A 19,732-nucleotide genomic window follows, 5' to 3' on the forward strand; every position below is an offset into this window, starting at 1 on the left:
CTCTGGCTATGCGGGGTCTTTTCTGGTTCCATACAAATTTTAGGATTATTTGTTCCATTTCTTTGAAGAAAGTGGATGGTATTTTGATGGGGATTGCATTGAATGTGTAGATTGCTCTAGGTAGGATTGACATCTTCACAATATTTGTTCTTCCAATCCATAGCAAGGGTTCAGTTTTGAGTCAATATTTTTCAAATTGAAATCTTCATTCCATATGAAAGTTGAGCATTTTTTTATATACCAAAGTTATTGGTTATTGAATAAGATTGTTATTTTTAGGATTACTTAATAGATGTGGTAATGTTTTAATGTTTTTATTGACTTTAAAATGACTTTGAAAAAAATAAAATGACTTTTAGTAACTTTAAATTGTTTTATATTGAGAACTCTTGCTTTTTTGAACACAAGCACCAACTCTATGCTAGTAACAAAAATTTCTTTTCTTTAAATGTAAACTTTTTCTGCAGACTAATGATATGCACTTTTGAGGTAAATAATTTTTCATAATGAGTAACTTGGGGACATGAGAGTGGAAAGTTGCCAGATACTGCAGCTAGGTGTAAGGATGAATTATTCAAATGGGAACACAAACTTTATTGAGTACTTGAATTTCTTAGATTATCCTCCTGGGCTAAATTTCATATAAGCAAGTTAAGAAATCAGCATCACCTTCATGCACAGAGTATTTTGACTTAGAATTTCTTGCAGATCACACTTTTATTAAAAGAGAAGTTCAATATTCTCACATACCATATTATATTAACAATGTTTTTACATATCATACTATATTTACCCCACTTAGCTCCATTATGGGAGAAAAATCAATAGTAAAATGTCAATAACTAAATTAGTAATCATTTTAATTGATGGTGAGTCAAACATGGTCTATTTATTTCATTTTTATTAAAGCCATTTGTAATAGGTTTTTCTCTTCATTTTTTTTAAACAGCAACTTAACAACACTTTTAACAACCATTCTTTTATTATTGCTTTAATTTCTCATATCAACACATAGCTCCCTTAAATCTATCCAACTTAAACATTTCCACTAGAAATCTAGATAACAAGATGTACCTATTGTAAACACTTTACTAGTCAGCATTTATTTTAAGGTAAAAGACCAACTAAACACTTTGCATTAAACACTTCGCATGAATAAATGAATCATTTATCTGATGCCAATTTTTTAAATATAATTAGTTTCTTTTAAAGTTATCTTGTAATAATTCAAATGCTGAGGAGTCATCAGAATTACTAGTACAATTTTGCTTGGTTATTTGGATCGCATTTTAATCTAATGCCAACTAAACAGCACAACTTTAGCAATTTTTGAAGTCTAGCCATTTTCATATTTTGAAATCAATCTTTCTTTCCCAAGGTCTCTATCATACTGTGGGTGCCACACTGTAACAGAACAACACTGGACTGAGAGTTGAGGGACTCTGTTCTAGCGCTGACCTGTGGTAATGGGACGTTTGACCTTGGGTAAGTCACAGGACTTCTTTCAGCCTCACGTAACTCATTTGCAAAAAAAGGAATGATGTCTGAGGATGCATTAAGCTCCAGAATTATACAGAATCATGATGTTATATGCTGTGCATTGTTACATTGGGCCAAACATATCAAATTAATTAAAGACTAGACATCTTTACAAGCATGCAAGAGAATCTTTTAATGACTGAACAGTAAATTACAATGTGAAAGAGATATTGGGTGGTGATTTTTACCATTTTAATATTGAAGAATAATGGCTGATTATGCAATATGATATGACTGACAAAAAATTGGAAAAATATTTATAACATAAAAGAAAAAATACCTATGGTAATTTCCATTGGATTTCTTATTTATTCATTTATATTAGGAATGTATTAAAATAAGTTTCTAAGCAACACTCCAAGTTTATATAGTATTTCTTTTTTGTTATGTGAGAAACCCATAAAATAATTAATGCCTTATTCTGCAGCTTTTGTGTGTGCCATTATTAGCAGGTGATAATTGAACATTAAAGGTAAGGTAGTCCTCCAATGCACAGCCATTTTTCCTCACTTGAATCTTTTGAATGCCTTAGATTAATAAGCTAAGTAAGAAAATATGCTAATTTAACTGTAAGGGTATAAGCTCGGTAAAAAGGGGGGAAAGGAGGTAAGAAAGTAGGCTGATGTCTTTTTATAGTGACTTGAAAGGCTAGCCTAAAAGAAAAACGAAAGTTATTCAATTTACATAATCATTTTAAGTTGATTAGCTTGGCAGCACTGCCCTGTATTTTTTCCAGGGGAAGAGTTATTCTCTATAAATAATTATTTACTAGACACAATCTAAGATCTGACTTGACTAAGCTCTTAGAATAAAATGTATCAATCCATGCTCATCCTTATTTAATACAGCAGATTTTATTTCGGCACTCTATTAAGAAGTCAGGGCTTCTAGCATACTCTGAGAAACAAGGGGGCAGTGATGGTCTGCATAAGTGGACTTGGCAGCACAGATCAGCTCTTGTCATAGCTCCAAGGAAAGAATGTGCAGTCACTCTGAGTGCCGCTCCCTGGACTAGTTTGCCTCCTGGCAAGAGAGGACAGGGCTCTTGTCAGTTACAGTGATAGCTCCAGTAGCAGACGCTGAGAAAAGTAGGGCGGAACACCTCTCTGGCTTCGACCAGCAGCCTCACACACATTTAATAATGGCCACAAGCTTTGTCTGATTTGGTATGAAAAAAAAAAAAGCTTGAGAGGGTGGTGAAGATTTCAGATCTATTTTGACCTTTTACTTTAGGTTGAGTGTTGCTTACTATTTAAGGTGCTGTATGTAAACAGAAAGAAAAAAAAAAAAGCTCCCATTCTCCTTATCTCTCAATTTACCTCCTCTCGTGGTCCAAGTTATGTGACACAGAAACTCACCCATTTGCCTGTGAAATAGGCATCAGTGGTTGTTAGACACTAATTCTAGAAACCTGGCTACAATAACATACAATAAAGATGGGTGTTGCCACAGTACTGTAGTCTCCTATATGGTTTGCAGGTAGCAATTGACTTTGAGAAAATGTCTGCTTTCTGATTTAATCTAATTACTAAACCCAGGCCGAATCTCATTCTTGTTCATTATATTTCTGTGTTGAAAGTGGAATAAAAAAATGGGATTCAGAAAATATGTGTCTTAAAGATATTCAATGTTTTTGTAAGTTTTGTTTTGTGAAGGGTATCCTTTTCACCATTTAAATGGAACATTTATGGAGTAGTTAGAGGGAGAACACAGGTGTGGTCCTCAGACTGACCTAAAGCTTGGGCCTGCTGAGAATTACTCCTAAAAACTAGGCTCTGATTTACCAAGTTTTGCAGTAAAAATAAAGGCATGTGTGTTTGTGTGTGTTGATTTGCTTCAGTTATTAGGATCTGGTGGGCAGACAGGCCCATTGCCATTGTCTCCAGAATAGTTAGGTAAAGTCTGTGGAGAGGACAGGACAAATCTAGCCTTGTTCCCATGAAGGCAGTCAAGACGAACTTTTCGTGTCTGGTGGAATCCTGTCTCTGGGCAAGTGGTATCTGGAATAGCAACGTTTTCTCCAGAGGAACTTTGGCGTCTTAGGAAGCATGTTATACTACTCTGAGAGCATGTTGTACTATCCCCTGCTTTGAATATTGACCTTCAAACTGATATATTTCCTTATTCTTTGCCAAGGTGGATTCAGGTCTTATGAGGTCTGAAGCTTACATAATATTGGAACTCTTTTTTAAGACAAAGAATGCAAATTTGTGGATATAAAATATCTAATTAGATGGAGATGTTATAATAAATTAAAAATTTTAAAAGCTGATAAATACTACAAACATCACAAATCTCAGGAAAATAATATCTTTGTACTACTTTCCCCCTACATCTTTGGTTTCTGATCATCTCTTTATGTGGCAATGATTTTGTAGTTTCTCTTGAGAGAATAGAAAGTTAACTTAATCTTTCCTGTAGCACGGTTAATTAACTTTTTTATTATTGATAATTTAATATATAGCCTACCTCAAGAAGTAACAAAAAGCTCAATAAACAATTTAACCTTACACCTAAAGGAACTAGAAAAAGAGCAAGCAAAGCTGAATGTGAGTAGAAGGAAGGAAATAATAAAGAGCAAAACAGAAATAAATGATATAGAGACTAAAAAACAATAGAGAAAATTAATGAAACCAAGAGCTGGGTCTTTGAAAAGATAAACAAAATTGATGAGCCTTTAGCTGGACTCATCAAGAAAAAAAGAGAAAGGACCCAAAATCGGAAACAAAAGAGGAGCTGTAACTGACATCACAGAAATACAAAGGATTATAAGAGAATACTACAAAAAACTGGACAACCTAGAAGAATTGGATAAATTCCTAGAAACATATAATCTTCCAAAACTGAATCAGGAAGAAATAAAAAATCTGAACAGACAAATTACTAGAAACAAAAGTGATTTGTAATCAAAAAACTACCAAAAGATAAAAGACCATGACCAGATGCATTCACAAGTGAATTTTACCAAACATTTAAAGAATACTTATTCTCTTCAAGCTATTCCAAAAAATAGAAGAAGAAAGATAGTTTCCAAATATGTTCTATGAGGTCAGCATTACCCTGATACCAAACCAGGCAAAAACACCACAAAAAAGAAAACTATGGGCCAATATCCCTGGTGAACATAGGTGCAAAAATCCTCAACAAAATATTACTAAACGTCATTCAATGATACATTAAAAAGGCTCACACACCATGATCAAGTGGGATTTATTGCAGGGATGAAAGGATGCTTTCAATATTCACAAGTCAGTCAAAATCATACCCCACATCAACAAAATGAAGGATAAAAATCATATGGTCATCTCAATAGATGCAGAAAAAACATTTGACAAAATGCAATATCCATTCTGCTTCTTTAAAGATTTTAATTAATTAATTAATTTAGAGAGAACAAGTGGGGGAAGGGGTAGAGGGAGAGAGTCTTAAGCAGACACCACACTGAGATGGAGCCCAATGTGGGGTTCAATCTCACAATCCTGGGATCATGACCTGAGCTGAAATCAAGCATCAGACACTTAACCGACCGAGCCACGGAGGCACCCCCAATATCCATTCTTGATGAAAACTCTTAATAAAATGGGTTTAGAGGTAGCATACCTCAACATAATAAAGGGCATATAAGAAATACCCATAGCTAACATCATACTCAAAGGTGGAAAACTGAAAGCTTTTCCTTTATGTGCAGGAACAAGACAAGGAAGTCTACTCTCACCACTTTTATTCAACATAGTACTAGACGTCCTAGCCACAGCAATTAGACAAGAAAAAAAAATAGGAGACATCCATATTGGTAAGGAAGAAGTTAAACTCTCACTATTTGTAGATGGCATGACGCTAATAAAACTTTTAAGACTCCACCAAAAAACTATTAGAAGTAATAAATGATTTCAGTAAAGTTGCAGGATACAAAATTAATATCCAGAAATCAGTAGTGTTTCTACACACTAATAAAGTAGCAGAAAGAGAAATTAAGAAAACAATTCCACTTATAATTTCACTAAAAAGAATAAAATACCTATGAATAAACTTAAGGAGCTGAAAGACCTGAAAACTATAAAAAACTTATGAAAGAAATTAAAGATAACACAAACAATTGGAAAGGTAGTCCATACTCATGAATTGGAAGAATTTATATTGTATGGAATATGTTCATGCTCCCCAAAGCAATCTACAAATTCAATGTAATCTCTATTAAAATACCAAAAGCATTTTTCATAAAACTGGAACAAATAATACTAAAATTTGCATGGAACCATGTGAGACCCTGAATTGCCAAAGCAATCCTGAGATAGAACAAAAAAGCTGAAGTTATCGCAATTCCAGATTTCGAGATATACAAGGTTTAGTAATCAAAACAGTATGGTACTGGGACAAAAAAATAGACACATAGATCAGTAGAATAGGTAGACCAGAAGTAAAGCCACCATTATGGTCAAGTAATCTATGACAAAGTAGGTAAGAATATACAATAGGGAAAAGATAGTCTCTTCAAAAATTGGTGCTCGGAAAACTGGAACAGCTATGGGCAAAAGAATGAAACTGGACCATTCTTTTTCACCATACACAAAAATAAACTCAAAATGGATTAAAGACCTAAATGTGAGACCTGAAACCATAAAAATTCTAGAAGTGAACACAGGCAGTAACTGCTTTGACATTGGCTGTAACAACATTTTTCTAGATAGGTCCCCTGAGGCAAGGGAAGCAAAAACAAAAATAAACTATTGGGGCTACATCAAAATAAAAATCTTCTGCACAGTGAAAGAAACTATCAGCAAAACAAAAAAGGTAACCTACTGAGTGGGAAAAGTTATATGTGAATGATATATCTGATAAAGGGTTAATATCGAAAATATATAAAGGACTTATACAACTCAACACCAAAGAAAACAAACAACCTGACTAAAAAATGGTGAGAAGACCTGAATAGACATGTTTCCAAAGAAACATACAGGTGGTCAACACCACTAATCATCAGGGAAATGCAAATCAAAACCAAAATGAGATATCACCTCACACCTGTCAGAATGACTAAAATCAAAAAGACAAGAAATAGCAAGTGTTGGTGAGGATGTGGAGAAAAAGGAACCCTCATGCACTGTCAGTAGGAGTGCAAATTGGTGCAGCCACTGTGGAAAACGGTATGGAGTTTCCTCAAAAAAATTAAAAAATAGAAATACTATATGATTCAATAATTCCACTACTGGGTATTTACCTGAAGAAGACAAAAACACTAATTTGAAGAGATACATGTACCTCCATGTTTAATGCAGCATTATTAAAATAGCCAAGATATGGAACCAACCTAAGTGTCCAGTGATAGACAAAAGGATAAAGAAGATGTAGTATGTACACACACACACACACACACACACGCACGCACGCACAATGGAATATTATGCAGCTATAAAAAGGATGAGATCTTGACATTTGTGACAACATGGATAATATCTAGAGGGTATTATGCTAAGTGAAATAAGTCAGACTGAAAGACAAATACCATATGATTTCACCTATATTGGAATCTAAAAAACAAAACAAGTGAATAAACAAACAAAAAGCAGAATCAGACCTATAAATATAGAGAACAAACTGACGGTGCCAGAGGGAAGGGACATGAGGGAGTGGGCAAAATGGGTGAAGGGGAGTAGGAGATACAGGCTTCCAGTTATGGAATGAATAAGTCACAGAAATAAAAGGCACAGCATAAGGAATATAGTCAATGATACTGTAATAGTGTTGTATGGGGACAGATGGTAGCTACACTTGTGGTGAGCATAGCTTAAAATATGAATCACTGTATTATACACCTGAAACTAATGTAACGCTGTATGTCAACTCTACTCAAATAAAAAAAATTTTTAAAAATTAAAAGCATATTTTACATATTGATGCAATTCATGAAAAAATGTAATCGATGTGAGCTAAAATATAATTATGCTGATATTATAAAAATAATCTACACTTGCCTTTAAAATTGTTTTATAGCAGAAAAAATCAGTCAAGCAATAGAAAAATTATTGAATAAAATTTAACAACTATTTATGACAAAACTCTTATCAAAATATAACCAGAGGAAATTTACTTAACTTTGTAAGAGATATCTACCACAAACTTAGAGGAAGAAATATATTTAAGAAGATTTTAGAAATAATTTTTTCAAACTCAAGCAATTTTAAGTGCCTGCTATTATTACTTTTATTCAAGATTGTTTTTAAAGCTAGCAGTAAGAAAAGTAAAAGAAATAAAATGTACAAGAATTGGAAAGGAAGAAACAAAAACTCACCTTATCTGAAGATAATATAATCACTTACCTTGAAAATTCAACAAAATTTACATATAAAATATTAGAACTAATAAGGGAGAACAAGTTACAATAAATCAAATTAATATACAAAAAGTATTTGCATCCAATATAACAGCTTAAAACAATTAGGAAACAATATATAGAAAAGATATCTTCAAGGGAGGGAAAAATTTCTTGAGCCACCAAAACTATAAACCAGAAGGTGATACATTTGACTGCATTAAAGCAACAACAACATTAAGAACAACAGCACTTCTGAATTACAGACATCAAAAGAAAGGAAAATGACAAACCAGAGGCTTGGATATGTTATTTGATACATATAATTTACAAATGATTGGAAACCTGAAAATACAAAGAGGTTTGGCAGATCTTATAAAAAAAGAAAGAACTCAATGCAAAATATTGGAAATTCACAGAGATGAAACTCAAGTAGTCAAAAATCATGTAAAAGTATTCAATTTCAATGGTAACCAAGATAATACAAAATTAAGCCCTCTGTTGGGCAAAATAATGGCCCCCAAACATGTCCTCAGAAACTGCAATTATGTTTGTTTACAATGCAAAGGAGTAATTAAGTTTGCTCGTCAACAGACCTTGAGATGAGGAGATTATCCTGGATTACTGGAGTGGGCTTTAGGTAATTGTAAGGATCCTTGTAAGTGGAAGAGAACAAGCAGCAGAGTCAGAGCAGAGCAATCTGCTGCTGGCTCTGGAATGCTGCTGGCTCTGAAGATGGAGGAAGGGACCACCAGGCAAGGAACGGGGCAGCCTGTGGAAGCTAGAAAAGGCAAGGAAACAAATTCACCTGTAGAATCCCTCAAAGGAATGCAGCCCTACTGACCCCTTGATCTGAGACCCATTTCAGACTTTTGTCTTTCAAAACTGGAAAATAATATACTTGTGTTGTCGTCAGCCACTATGTTTGTGGTAATTTGTTACAACAGTAATAGGAAACTAATATAAGCCCCAGCGAAGCACCACAGCGTTCTTACCAGGATGGCAAATGCATACAAGTCTGACAATGTCATATGTTAAGAATGTGGAAAATGGAAAGTGCCGTGCTATGCTGCCAATTGGTGGTAAATTAGTACATCTTCTTTGGAGGGCAGTTTCACAATGTCTAATATGTTTATACTTTCAGGACCAGCAATTTTATTGCTAGGTATATTTGAGAGAAATTATGACACATAGAGACAAAGAGACACATACAAGAATTGCTTTAGAGGCCTGCTATCATAAGAGAATTTGTCTTATTTTCAGTATGTCTTGCTGACGACCTGTTGTCCGGCTTTCTGGGTTTAGCATGTTTTCTTCTTTGCATGCTATAAATTTCCAGGAGCATGTCACGAGAACAAGGTAGTGCTCCCCACCATTTGAAAGACCCATCAAAATAATACCCCTCGGTCTTGGGTAATCATGGTTTTCTCTGGGACATTTGCTTTCACCTCAATCTACTCCTCTAAAGAGTTCCCTCCAACCTCCACCCTACCTCAATGAATCTCTAAAAACAGATATCACAGTTGCATTTTGAGGCTATAGGATGCTAACATCAGTCAGGTTCATAATTTTTTTTAACCACAGAGAGAAAAATAATGCATAATTTATTTGGCAGGATTCTTGGTCTATTCTTCAAAGAAAACTGTGGTGAATTGTACTTGTTAGAAGTTCAGTCTTTCTGAATGTTGCCTGTATAACATACAGATTTACCTAAGCACTTTTAAGGTTATACATGCTCCTAACAGTGCCAAACTTAATGACAGAGGGCTTCACTGGTCCCATCAAGGGCACACTCTAGAGGGATTGAGGTATGAAAAGACAGCAGTCTTGCTCGGGGTTGATGTCAAAGGCAAGGAGGACTGAGCCTGCTAATCCTGCAGGGGATCATTTGCACTGTCCGTAGACTCTTCTGGAGAATGCAGGCTCTGGAGAATTACAAGGATGATCTAAGTAACATTGGAATAGTCGAATGACAGCTGGCATCGTAAAACTTTCTCTAGTCCCCTGGGATCTTTTGTGTGCCTGTGTCTTTATGACTGGAGCGGAGTTGAATGAACCTACATGCCTGCCTAAGTTGTAGCTTTGCAGTCTGCTGGGTGCTTGGGCTGAATTCACAGACTTCATCTTGAATTGCTAAAACAGTCCAAGAACACTCATTAGATGGTTATATATTCTTGGTAGATTTGCATCCCAGTGACTCTATCATTCTGATCAGAAAAATGCACTAGGACTCCAACAGCTAATTAATAAATGCCTTACAATCAGACAAATGGCCATTTCATATAATAGCAATAGGCATGTCATTTGAAGAAATTATACACATAGAACGGTAGCAGATGTTCTCCACTCCCACTATTGACAGACCAGGATATGGAAGCCTTAAACTCCACCGGGAGGGATTTAGGTCAGTGTAAGGAAATCAGTGTGCATTTAAAAACCTTTTTTTCATTTAAAATATGTTGTCATGTTTTAAGAAACAGCTCTTCATTTGGAAATGCTGCTCGAGGGCTTCTGTGGAGAGCTGCAGCTGCCTGGGCGCATTCAATGGAGATGATTCAGCTGAACGCCATCATAGAGGAAGAAGAGTTTAGAGGTGGGTGGGTATAGAGTTAAGGAGACATTTTTAGAACCAAGATTCGTATTCTAGAACAGTAGTTCTCAAAATGGGGGTGCCTCTCCCAAGGACTGGACAAGAAGTTCCATTGGTATCCAGGAAAAAGAGATTAGAACTACCACATACTGTTTGGTTTTTTTTAAAGATTTTATTTATTTATTTGAGAGAGAGAATGAGACAGAGAGAGCATGAGAGGGGGGAGGGTCAGAGGGAGAAGCAGACTCCCCGCTGAGCAGGGAGCCCGATGCGGGGACTGGATCCCGGGACTCCAGGATCATGACCTGAGCCTAAGGCAGTCGCCCAACCGACTGAGCCACCCAGGCGCCCATACTGTTTGTTTTCTAATTTGTGTTTCATATTACATCATTATTGCATTGATATTCTGACATTTTATCCTATGTTTTACATTATACATAATAGCTTAGTTTATTAGAACATGTATATAACCTATAAAAAAGCCATTGTATGTATCTAGAGTGCTGATAAATTTTTATTTATGATTTTACCAATAAGAGTGCAACTTGGAAATAATTCGGAAATTCCTGTAAATCTATTACGCCAGATCTGACATGGGAGCAGAAAGGCCAGTGCCACCTTGATGATGACAAATAGCTTCCAAGGCCAAGGGTGTGTCTGGCTCAGACAAGGCCCTGGTGAGTCTTTGAAAAAGAAGTATGCTTATAAATGGACGTAGTCCTGCGGGGTCTCTTTCTCAGCAACCAGTGTCTGGGCTGAATGTCAGCCCATCCTGCACATCCTCACATGGCAACCTAAGGGAGATGCAGGACACCAGGAAGGGAGAAGGTGAGAGTCCATTGTAGTCTCTCTGCTTCCCTTCCCCACATGAAACTCAGTGGTTGAAAAAAATAATAATAATAAAGCTAAACTCTAGGTATGATGAGATGGTTAGCTTTGATACAGACTTTCTCAAATGTGACATTTTTTATTGCCTCTTCATATCCATTCTCCTTCCTTAATATTTTTAACAAGGTGTAGACATATGATTTGATTTTAGTCAGTGAACAGTAGGTTTAGGAGTAAATTCAAGGAAGTCCTTAAACAGAGAGGCTGAGCCTTTCTTCATTCCTTTCTTCTTTCATCCTGCTGCCTGGAATGCAGATGTGGTGGCTGGAACTCTGGCTGCAATATTGAATCTCACAGAAAACTATACCTAAGGATGGCAATTTGGTGATAATGGAAGGAGCCCGTGCCACTGAACACTTTATGCAGCATCCACACCAATGCTATGCTGTCCTCTTGCAGATTTTCTTTACTTGAGAGAAATACATTTCTACCTTGTTTAAGCCACTGTTAATTATGAGATTTTTTCTCTTATTTTCAGCTGCACTTAATCTTACCTGGATATATGAGATTTCTTCCTGCTTTTATGATTCTAAGTACACTTGACTTTATTCATTCCTGTGAACCTAAATATGATAAGGGAGCAAATCATCGAGGAATCTTCTGATAATTTCTAGCCATTGGATCATCATTGCAAACCATTTAGCAGAATTATATGAGAGAGTTTTCAGTGGCTTTGGGCCATTCATACCCAGAATCAAATCTAAACTCTGCCACCTACTAGATGTGCAGACCCATGTGAGACAGGATCTCTCAGACGTGTCCTTTCTTCCATGTCTTATAAAACCAGCTCACAGAATTTCTGTGTTTATTAAATGAGATGATATAGGTAAAGTGCCTGCTACTCAAATGTACTCTATCCATGTTAAGTACCCTCCAAAATTCATTTTCAAGCAACATGTAAATTTTAAAATTTTGTTTCATTACTGCTAGCACATTGCCTTGCACAGAGTACATACCAAATAAACAGCTTTTTAATAAAATAAGGTAAAGATTATAAAGTCATAGATCTTGGTCTTTTCTCATTTGAATTCATTCCTTAAACTATGTGAAATGTTGTCCTAATGTTCAGAAAGAGTCTTGGGCCAATTAAGTTCCCACCTTAAAACTGGAGAGTTAATTTGGAATTGGGTAGAATCTGGCTCTTTTATTCCCTAGTATGTAAAAACATACAGTTACCCAATGCACAAAAGCCTGTGCACTGAGATTAAAACGATTAAATAAGTATTCTCGTTGTTTTGAGTGTATTTAGCATCATTTGTCTTAATGGCATGTCTAATTTGGAGTTAACGTATAATGAGAAAATTTATTTCTGTAAAACATTTTCAATAACTTTAACTCAAAAACATACCGCAACGGACACCTTTAAAAAATTAGTCAATTTTATTCTGCCTAAATACACACTGCTATCTCTGTTGTTTGCATTTTTATCTCTCTCAGAAAGAGAATCATGGAGCTGGGAAGAATTGATAGAGATCCTGTAGCCCATCCCTCTGTGTTGATGTAGGAGTTTGCCCAAACCAACCTGAAGATGTGGCAAGGGGGAATTTTCCCTGTTTAATGACCTGCATGATGTGTCATAATTCTTTCATGTACAAGTGGTTTTATTAATTGTGTTTTTTCTGTTCTTTTCTCAGGAGTGTCTAGCAAAAAGATCTGGTCTCATAAAAACATGTTCTGTGCTCTTTTCTTCATATTCTATGGTTCAGAGATCATATTTCAGATGTTAGAGAGGAAGTGTTAGAAAGAATAAAAGGGCGTCAAAAGAGGTTAAAGGGAAGTGGAAAACTTTCCTCTTTACCTCCATAAGCTTTCTCTGAGAAATACCAGATCTCTTTACCCTGTAGATGGATAGCATTTGAGTTATAACTACTTTAATCCATCTTGAGTCAAAAGGAAAGGTAAACTTACTGAAACAGTGACATAATACTGGAGACTATGAGAATTCATTACCACCAAGATGACAAATCTCTTGCTCATTTCCAGTATCCACTAATATGCACTACAGAAACTCCAATTTCCTGTGCTATGTGATATATTTTGATGTCATTAAAATATGTGGAGAGCCGTGAGAAATAAGAAACAGAACATGGAGAAAATTAGGGGAAACTAAGTGTTAAGGCTTAGGGATTAAGAAAGGGGCAGCACTTTTCATCATACAAGTGCCAACTTTTCAGTTGAGCCTCTTATGTGGGTAGGATCTAGTGAAATGCTACTGAAAGAGTCCCATCAGCTTTTTGATAGATTCCGGGCTGACACACACATCAAACGGGATTTGAATGAAATCCAGATATTGTTTCTATTTTAAGTGAAATTAATTGAGCTTTCAACAGCTCTATGATATTTCAGACAGATATTTGTCAAGACTTTATCAACACAGAGTGCCATCGGGGAGGATTTGAGGAGCAGGCTGTCATGGGCAGGGAGGGCGAGAGGCCTGGGCAGCAGACCCCAGGTAAAACATTCGTGTGCGGATGCCTGGCTGTGACTTGCACGCAGTCAGGACCTGCCCTGCTCTGCCAAGCCCAGCCTCTTCTCACTGTCCATGGTGAAGAATCCCACAGTGTCAAAGGGCCTGAGTGAGAGGACAAAAGCCGACCCTGGGAACAGGTTTTGTGGGTAATTAGTTCACACTGACAGATTTATTTATTTTGTCTGCACTTGTGTTATCAAGGTCCTGGGAGAAATTCCTTCCAAAATACACTCTGACATGTACTAGTGTCCTCGTATTGGGAAATGATGCTGCTTTTTGGAGTGATTGGGAGTGTAAGTGCAAATACGTACTTTATCTAAATTACCTCCTGGGTGAAGCATTTATCCTCATAAATACTTTTACCCTCCTGACTCACTTTAAACTCAAATTTTAGTGCTGAAATACAAGAAGGAAGCTGTATAATGATCGGTGATGTGTGTATAAAGCTGTTTCTTTAAAACTCCCCTATTGCATCCATTTTTTCACTCTGGGGGCATGGGATTGCTTGAATTTCCATTTCTTTTTCCCCTCATATTTAATTTTTTTATGTTATATTAATCACCATACATTACATCATTGGTTTTTGATGTAGTGTTCCATGATTCATTGTTTGCGTATAACTAGAGGGGAGGGACGTGGGAGGATGGGTCATATTTAATTTTTTAAAAGAAGTTTGAGTTAGGAACTTTGAAGCCTCCTTTTTCTCTGCTGGGCTCTTGTGTTCAAGAAACTGCTCAGTACAGCAGGCAGTGTGTAAATTTAAAATCAGCCAAGGACGAAGGTGTCTTTTGCCTCTAACAGTTAACGTATACATGGTTTGTTAGATTCTTTCCATTAAAACTAAAGGAGCTTATTTTTGAAAGATTATAAAATCAGCAAAAATCTGATCAGTTTTGACATTTGTATTTTAAATGCTCAAGGAATGTAGTTTTCATCTCAAAGCATTTTAGATTTGTGTTTAGTAATGAATGTTTCCTCTCTCTTAGCTGGCTTAGCATATAAGGAATGATTTTGACCCTATGAGGCAATCACCAAAAGTATTTCTAGTAGGGCCAAATTAATTAAATAATTTATTTTAAAACTGTTAAGATATACATATATATTGAAGTGTTCTCTGTGATAAAATAGCAGTTTAAAAGGGATTTCTAAACATTTCAGGATTCAAAAGCCTAAAAGTTTACATTTCTCCATTTTTTGGATGTACTAGTACTAGAAGATTTTTTGACACGCAACTTTTGAAAGTTGTTGGAAAAGTTAAAAGCCATTAGGATTTCATAATTACTATTTAGTGTGTATGTGTGCATGCGCACCCACGTAATTTTCGTCCCCTAGATTATAAGCTTCTTGATGTAGGGACAATATCTTTTATCCCTGTGTACCCATCTTGTTCCATTTTATCCTTAAGTACTAGTACCTCCCCTGCCACATTGGAGGTGCTCAGTAAATATTTGTTCAATAAATGGATGAATAAGCAAACATCAATAAATAAAAAATAAAATTACAACTCTAAAAGAGAAGAAACAAATATCAGCATGAAAGGAAATCGTTGCTTTTACTGTGTAATTTTATAAACATTTCCATAGAAATAAATAATTTCTTAGCACCAGCATTGTATTATAATAGACTGTGTTACAGAGCCTATAGACTAAAACATTGTGTATTTCAAGGTAGAGACTTTAATTGGAACTCATGCCAGTGGTGTTAAGTGATTAGAATAACATCCTGAAGACTTGGAGTTAATTATATCTTAAAGATCACTCATGGTGGTTAAATATTTCTCCTTATATAATACTACTTTAACATAGATGTAGTCTCAATCATGATAAGTTGATAAAAATATTAGAACTATTTTTCTATGTGGATACTCCAGCATTTAAAAATACAAATGTCAAAACTTTCTTTGTGGATATCATCCATTTCCCAAATCACTCCACATTCTGCTTCATCAAAAATTACTATTGGCTCTACCTCCAGTATTTTGGATCTGATTGCTCCTCACCGTCTCCATCTGAAGCACTTCATTCTTAGCCACCATCAGTTCTGTAGTCTAACTAGTCTCCCTGATCCCCCTCTTTCCTCTCATTTTCCCCTTACCAGCCACAGTGATTTTTTATAAGCTTAAATCAGATCATACCCAATTCCTGGATTAAACACTCCAATGGCTTCATTGCAGTTAGGGTATCGATCACTCTCTCTGACCCCTCTTCATCCTTGCTGACTCTGCAGGACCTGGCCTTCCTCATTCTATGATCTCGTCTTCTGTGCACTACTACCTTTCTCCACTGTGCCCCAGCCACAGTGACTGCATTCTAAGCCTCCTCCCATCAGAGAGCCTTTGCATTTTCTGTTTACTCTGCTTGGGAGGCTCCTACCTCACCTTTTTGAAAGCCTGCTCTTCAACATTTCAGGCTTTGACTTTCATTGTCTCAGTGTCTCCATTTCTAACTACCTTAGCTAAGTGAACCTCAGGTCAAATCACATCTCCCTGTTTATTTTCTTCATGGCATTTCTTACTATGAGGAGGTAAATGACTGGTTTACCATTTTCTTACTTTGTTGGTTAGAATGTAGGCTTATTAAGGACCTAGACATTCTTGGACTTGGGTTTTTTTGGGCCTCTGCTACAATTCCAGTGCCTAAAACTGTGCCTATACAACCTTCTCCATGAAGATCTACATTTGACACCTTGACCTCTTGAGGGTTCTTTTTTTTTTTTAAAGATTTATTTATTTATTTGAGAGAGTGAGAGAGAGAGTGAGAGAGAGAGCGCATGGGGAGAGGGGCAGAGGGAGAGGGAGAGAATCTCCAGCAGAAGCCCTGATGAGCACAGAGCCTGATGCGGGGCTGGATCCCAGGACCCTGAAATCATGGCCTGAGCTGAAATCAAGAGTCAGATGCTTAACCGACTGAGCCACCAGGGTGCCCCAAGCATTATTTTCTAAAGTCAGTCTCACGTAACTGTGCTGTTTGGTCTTCAGTGGACAGACAGGATTATTTAAAGACCTGGGCTCCAACCCATACTTATTCATCACTTTTTCACAGACAATTACTCTCTTTGACCTTAGTTTGTTGTGTAAGATGACCACACACTTCAGAGAAATATCTAGGGAATGGAGGCAGAACTGAGGATCAAAGGATCAAGTAACTTGTCTGAGGTCTTAAGGCTAAGAGTCAGTCCATCTTAGAAGCCATCCTGTGCAAGCAGTGTTCCACGAGTTCCATTATCCTTTTTTCCTCTCGACTGCTGTAGCTGGTAGCAGAGGTGAAGTTCTAGAATCTCTAGGAGTAAGTCTTAGCTCTGATTACAGCATAGAGCATTATGGGGAATAAAACTGATCATTTTGATAAGAGAAAAGCAATGCTTTTCTAAGGTTCTGGTAATGGGTAGTTAGGGGCATAGTGTTTACGTGGTACTGGAGTCCCTTCAGGTCAGCTGCTCCAACAGCATTACCCAGGAAAATGACTGTGTCTGTGCATAAGCAATGGTGCCCAGGTTTAGCAAAGAGGGGCCAGGGGTGGGCTGAAAGGCAGGTAGTTTGAGATACTCGGGAGAGAGGAGAGATTTCCTTATCCCGGCAACTGGAAAAATGATGCCAAACAAATAGGAACAATGTTTAACGAGGGTCATTAGGTATATCCAGTACATATGTACTGCTGTTCCTTTTTCTTCTAGATCCATGAATCCAATTTATGGGAAAATATTACTGTATTCTGGTTGCTGGTCCAAAGTATATATTCCATTATGCAGGATGGAAATCCATCCCTAACAGGTGTTATCTTTCAGGTCCTCAGTGGACCATTTCACCATATATAAAGCTGATTACTACAGGGTGGTGGCTTATGTAGTAAGACCAGTAACCCCATAGGCTTCAACCTGTTGCCTTATTTCCTTTGCATTGAAGTGAGTTCCTTGTAAGAGGCTGTACTGAATGTGAGAGGTCTGTCTGTTAAGAGCTGAATGTTTGTGCTTCCCCTAAATTCATATGTTGCTAACTCCCAAGTGATGGTATATGGACATGGAGCCTTTGGGAGGGGATTAGGTTGAAATTAAGTCACAAAGGTAGGACCCTTATGATAAGATGTGTGCCCCTATAAGAAGCTGAAGACAGAGAGATCTCTCTCTTTTTACACCTGTACAAAGAAGATATTGTATGAACACACAGTGTAATGGTTGTTGTCTGCAAGCCAGGAAGTGGGCTATCACCAATAACTGAATCTGCCGGCACCTTGATCGTAGATTTCCAGCCTCTAGAACTGTGAGAAATAAATGTCTGTTGTTGAAGTTCCCAGTCTATGCCACTTTGTTATTGCAGACCGAACTAAGACACTATCCATATCCCCTTTCCCCAAATTTTTTAACGGTGGTGTTCTAATATTGTTCCTTTAATGTCTTTGACCAACTGGTTAGATAATTAACCCCTGAAACCTTGTAAATCTTGATTTTTGGTTTTATCTTTTTATAGACAAAACATACCCTAAGATATACTGCTTGACATTCTACCCTTGAGGGAGATTATTTTTTTCACTTGGTGCCACTTCTGAGGAGGACTGTGATAGTCCCAACAGTTCAGCTTTAAGTTCCTGCCAGCATATTCAGTGGAATCACTTGTAAGCTTACTTCAACTTCTTTTATGTTCACTTAGCTCTTCGTAAACTCTCTATGAATCCACAGGGGCTGGCTGAAGAGCAGCAGAGTGGCAGGGGCAGGGATTCTGAGTGCACCCACGGAACCCAGAAACTCCATTGTGATTCCCCCTGTTAGTACTTGTTAGGGGCAACATAAAGCATCCTGATCTGCCACTGACCCTCAGATCCCCATTGGATCCACTGAGCTGTGAAGGTTAAGGAAGATTTAGATTTTTAAAGAAAATGACAAGATTAATGATCATGATAATTTCTAAACACGAAGTTACTATTGAGACTTATGTGGAATAGTGGAATATTATGGTTAAAAAGGAACTTAAATATCATTGAGTCTAGTATCCCTCTTGATACTGAATGAAGAGAAAACAGTCCTTGAAAAGTTAAGAGACTTGAACAAGGTTGCTCAGCTCGTAAGTGTTTAAGTCCTTGTAAGAGCTGGGTCTGTCATGATTTTTTCGCACCATTTGCTACTCTGGCTGTCTGGACAATGTTAATCTTAGAAACTCTTTTCCACTTCATTCTGCAGCCCTCAGCCACAATGAGGCAACTCACAGGGTCCAGTGATTTCAGAATCCTTCCAGTTGCTACTGATTTTATGAATAAAGGCAGAGCGGTTTCATCAAAACTCTCTGTAATTAAAATGGAATAGTACTTAGATAAGTACATTTTTCAGCAAGAGAAGAGCCCTTTTCATATTTGATGCCTTCAGAAATGTTCTGGGACCTAACAAAGCACCTACCTAGCACATACAGTATTTGCTTTAAAATACTTATTGGATAAATGATTGTATAACTTTAAAGGCAGTGTTGTTATGGTGGTTGATCGTTTTGCAGGTGAGATTTCTTAAATTTCAGCAAATGTATCATGTTTATTTTAGTTCAGAGATAGAAACAGATCCAAAGGGATGTTTGACATTTAGTGTTTTTCTCTGTGCTCTTCTTCTGGCATCTTGTCAGTTTTGTAGTACCCTGCTACAATGTTTATTCTATTATTTACATACGAAGGGTCTTGTGGCAATAAAACAAGCCACTCGTTTTAGAAATAAAATTAGTTTTGGTATTTCTAATTTGTTTACATCATTATATCTGTTTCCACAACTAACTTGTTAGCTTGACAACAATTTCCTACACTGGAACAGTTATTATCATCTTTGTACAGGTTAATAAGATCGGTTTTGTAAAAGCCACTATTGAATATCAAGGGACTGTTATAGAAATATTCTGTGACCCACTGTACCACTTTTTACCTACCTGCTTTTCGATACTAGCTAATCACAAGCAAGGTTTCACTCT

Source organism: Phoca vitulina, unplaced genomic scaffold (assembly GCF_004348235.1).
Source record: "Phoca vitulina isolate PV1807 unplaced genomic scaffold, GSC_HSeal_1.0 scaffold4, whole genome shotgun sequence".
NCBI classification, from domain to species: domain Eukaryota; kingdom Metazoa; phylum Chordata; class Mammalia; order Carnivora; family Phocidae; genus Phoca; species Phoca vitulina.